The sequence below is a fragment of the Xenopus laevis genome, chromosome 2S, assembly GCF_017654675.1.
Source record: "Xenopus laevis strain J_2021 chromosome 2S, Xenopus_laevis_v10.1, whole genome shotgun sequence".
NCBI classification, from domain to species: domain Eukaryota; kingdom Metazoa; phylum Chordata; class Amphibia; order Anura; family Pipidae; genus Xenopus; species Xenopus laevis.
Window position 1 is genome coordinate 42,046,577 of NC_054374.1, and position 4,687 is coordinate 42,051,263.

A 4,687-nucleotide genomic window follows, 5' to 3' on the forward strand; every position below is an offset into this window, starting at 1 on the left:
CAGGAACTTACTTTCCACCGTAGGAACCAGGACCAGGAAAGTTCGGGCACGAGCCGATCTATTATATATGCGGCTTTGAGCTTGCTGGGCCTGAAGGCATTACCTTTGCAAGACGGTCCTGCATGTCTGCAACATGCTCTACCACACTTTGTGTGGGGTGGCTTCAGACTCCCATGTCTCCTTTGCCACGTCCAACAGGTAAGGGAACTAATGGGCTGTGAAAATGGGGCATTGGGTGCCGATTTCTGACACTCTGGGCATGATTCACAATAGTTTTTTACATCTGCATGTACCCCCGGCCAAAAGAACCGCTGTAGCATTCGGTCTTTGGTTTTCTCATACGCTAGGTGGCCACCTAGTGGATGAGAATGGGCCAGATTGAGAACTGTTCTTCTATATGGCTGCGGGACCACTAGCTGTTCCATAATCTCTCCTCGAACCTTATCCACATGGTAAAGCAAGTCATTTTGTACAGCAAGGTGTGGAAATACACAATCTACCCCAGGATTTTCGGGGGTTCCCATTTTTAACCTTGACATTTTCCCAAGCTTTAGTGAGTGTCGGGTCCCTTAGCTGGGCAGTTCCGAAGTTATCCTGGGAGACCTCTAGCTCAGGCATGCTAGGTTCCTCAATGGTCTCCGCAGTTACCTCAGATTCACCAGCTAATACAGCTAAGGGAAACAACTCACTATCTTTCAACCCATCCTCGGTACCCCTTACAATAACACCTGACATGGGTGGTTCTGTTTTCTCTCCCCCGGACACTCTATTGTCCTTAACAGTTTCTATAGAAGTATCCAGTTTAATAGGGTGAGGTCTCACCTCACCATGCTCAAAACTTTTCTCAGTCTCTGGAGCTTGCTCCTTGCACAGTTCTCGAAATAAGGGAAAGTCTCTGCCCAAAATTACACTGTGCAATATGGGAGACACTGCCACTTCATGGCACACAGTCCCTGCGGGGGTCACAAAAGTCACTAAGGCTGTGGGGTATTTCTTACAGTCCCCATGTACACACACCACTCCTACTTGACGCTGGGTTAAAGGAAGTCCTTCAGGAGCTGTGTGTTTACCAGTGTGACTAAGCTACCTGTGTCTAATAGTGCATTCACAGTGCGCTTACCAATCTGGACAACACAAGTTGGTACATCAGGATCCGTAACGAGACCTGGTCGAGCGAACAGAGACAACTTCCCCTCTGTTCCACACTCCATGGGTTCTGGATGAGCTGGGCAGTTGGTGGCAATATGTCCCCACTCTCTGCACCTCCAGCACTGGGGAGCTCCTCGGGTCTGGCGGGGGCTGTCTCCACGGGGTCTTCCTCTTGTCCAGTCTAGACCTGGGTTACCGGGGTCCTCTGGGCTGGGCTTTTCCGCTGTAGCCGACTTCTTGGATGGGACCACTGCAGGAGTCCTCTTCAAGGTGGGCACCGCCCGCGTAGTGAAGTCTTCAGCAGCAAGGTATCGCTCCACCAGTTCCACCAACTGGCCTGCTGTATTTGAGTCGGCTTGGCTTACCCACCGGCGTAATTCAGGTGGGAGCGCTCTCAGGTATTGGTCCATTGTGACCCTTTCCACTATCTGAGGCGCGTAAAGCAAGTCCGCCTGCAGCCAGCGTTTCACAAGGTTAATGAGATCATACATCTGGAAGCGGGGTGATCCCTTAACCTTAAATTCCCAACTGTGGACCCGACGTGCCCTCACAGAGGTGGCTACTCCCAGTCTCCGCAGGATTTCAGACTTCAGCTTGTCATAGTCGCTTGGGTCATAAAAAGCTTTCTGGGAATCCCCCACTAGCAGTGGTGCAACAATCATCGCTCATTGCTCCCTCCACCAGGCTTGCTGCTCCACTGTCCTCTCAAAGGTACAGAGGAAGGCCTCCGCATCATCCTGCCCAGTCATTCTCCACAGGAGGTGGCTGACTGGGATGGAGCGTGGCACTCCGGGGACTAGGGCAGCATCCCCAGAGACCCTGGCTGTCAGTTGTTTTACCACCTCAATTTGCAGCTGACGATCTTTCTCTGCAGCCTGCGCCAGTGCAGTGATCTGGGCCTCCAACAGACGATTTGCCTCCTGCTGGGTGGCGGTAGACTGCTGCTGTAGCAACTGACTCTCCTGGTGGGCCTTCTGTAAGGTTGCATTGCAGCAAAGCCTTGAGGACATCCTCCATTTCACAACTTTTAAGAGTACTGTCTCTTTAAATCTCACTTATAAGTTATACAGTCCGCACAATACCCACAGGAGACTTACTGTGGTTAGGCAACTTCCGTGTGTGGCAATCAATGCCCGCATCCGAAACACCGATTGTGGGGGGTTCACTCGCTGGTAGGCTGCAAAAGAGGCGACTTCACACACCAGGATCGCATTTAAGGGCTTACTGCCCACGTTTATTTTCCAGCGGCTGCAGAAATTTCCCCTCGCAGGGGGAAGGTAACTGAAAAAACAGCAGTTTAACAGAGATAACCAGCCTCCTGGCTAACAAAATAAATGCTTTGCTTTCTCTCCTGAAGCTGAGAATACCAGCAGTTTGTCTCACACACATTCAGCACTGCTGCTCAGCATCAGGTGTACTAAATAGGGCCTAGGGCCTCTTTAAAATCTGGCCTACGGATTTGGGAATCCGTCCCACCCTACTCTTGTGGATTCCCAGTAAGACCAGCCCCGGATCATCAATTACAAAACCCTTGCAGAGAGACATAGTGTTTCTCTGCTAACAGCACTACTGGTCTCACCTCAGTAGCAATATCTGAGAATCCATGGACCAACATACATTCCATCAATCCCTTTTCCCCAGGAAACTGGGGACCTTTTTGTCACCATACCACAATATATATATATATATATATATATATATATATATATATATATATATATATATATATATATACAGTATATATATATAATTTGCAGAGCTGGATTTCCTGCGTCGGTGGACCGAGTTCCCGCCAGCACTCCCCCCCAGCGAGCGCACGTGCCGGAGCACTGGGGAGCTACGCGTCCTCAGTGCTCCTCAAATAGCAGCTAGGTGGCATGCTGCCCCTAAGATTTTCCCATCCTTGGTCTGGGCCTTTGTGGCCTTGCCACAAATCTGAGCCTTCAGGTTTGTAAATACATATGTAACAGACCAAAGTGACAGCATTCACAGGAATTAGCCTAGTTGAATAGACCAGCCCCCCACCAATGGTTTATTCCCACACTCTAAAGGTAGAGTAGGCACCTAATGAAACAAAGTCTAGACTGCAAGCTTCCCTGCAGCAGCATACCTAGACTGTACCAGGCCCCCCCCCACTTCAATCTCTGGACCTCACGGTCCAATCCCCCCCCCCCCCCGTGACCACTGCTTCCCTTAGACAAGAATCCATAAGGATTTTGTCTTAGTATATATTTCTAGGTCTGTCCATAGATGAACATTATTCAGGCTTAAATGGCTAGTATCCCTTTGCTTTAGAGCATTTTCTTGTGATTAAACTAGGGATTTTCTAAGACTTTTAATTGAAAAGTGAACATTGAAGTCATCAGTTTTTGTCTGCAGCTTAAATGAAGAGTGGTGCCAATGTTCTTCTACATCCTATGAAAACAGGTCTCCATGCCCATGCAGAGGTGTATTTAAAAATGTAATGTTTTAATTAACTAAAAGAGCTGTTCTTATAATAGTCTGGGGTATACATAATGAGATGTCACATTCCTTTTAATGTTCCACAGAAATTACATCCTTTAGTATTTGATGAATGGCAAGGCAATGCACTGATTCCTCATGCAATCTATGAAAATGGCTTGAAAATGAACTTTAAAAAAAAACATTTTTATATACTACATAAAATATTTTATTATTGTAAAATATTATTTAGGAAAGTCATGCAAATGCTATAGGCATTCTTAGTCAAAGCCAAGCTAGCAAGTACATTTCTTGTAACTTTACAAATGAAGGAACAAAAACTAGAACAAATATACAAATATAATGAACATACATTCAAAAGTGCTTTCTGTACATCACAGACAGATATCTTTGTAATTATGTACACTCTCTTTACAAGACTGTCATATTTCCTAAAACATATTTATATCTCTATAAACAAAAAGGTCTTTCTTAATCTTACAAAATAAGTATAGGCAAGACATGGGAAAATGTACATGCAAGGGAAAGACAGAGACAGACACACAAGTAGTTTGAAACTAGAGGGAAAGGCAATAAAACATTAAAAATAAGTAGGCATTTTGCATTAAATAGACAAATAATATAACCAGCAAAACTGCACTTGTCTTTAGAGCTTGTTTTCTCTAACATCACTAAAATATATAAGGATAACTATTCGATACTTTTTTTTCCATACAAATAGCTTTAAATGCATTCATGGACACTTGGGGGCAGATTTATCAAGGGTCGAATTTCGAGGGTTAAACAACCCTCGAATTCGACCCTCAAAGTAAAATCCTTCAAATTCGAATATCGAATTCGAAGGATTTTAGCGCAAAAGCTTCGTTGGAATGATCGAATAAAAATTCAAACGATTTTAAAACTTAGAAAAAGTGCTCTGGAAGGTCCCCATAGGCTAACATTGCACTTCGGTAGGTTTAAAGTGGCGAAGTATGAAGTCGAAGTTTTTTCTAAAGAGACAGTACTTCGATTATCGAATGGTTGAATAGTCTAAGTATTTTTATTTTGAATAGTTCGAATCATTCGATTTCGATCA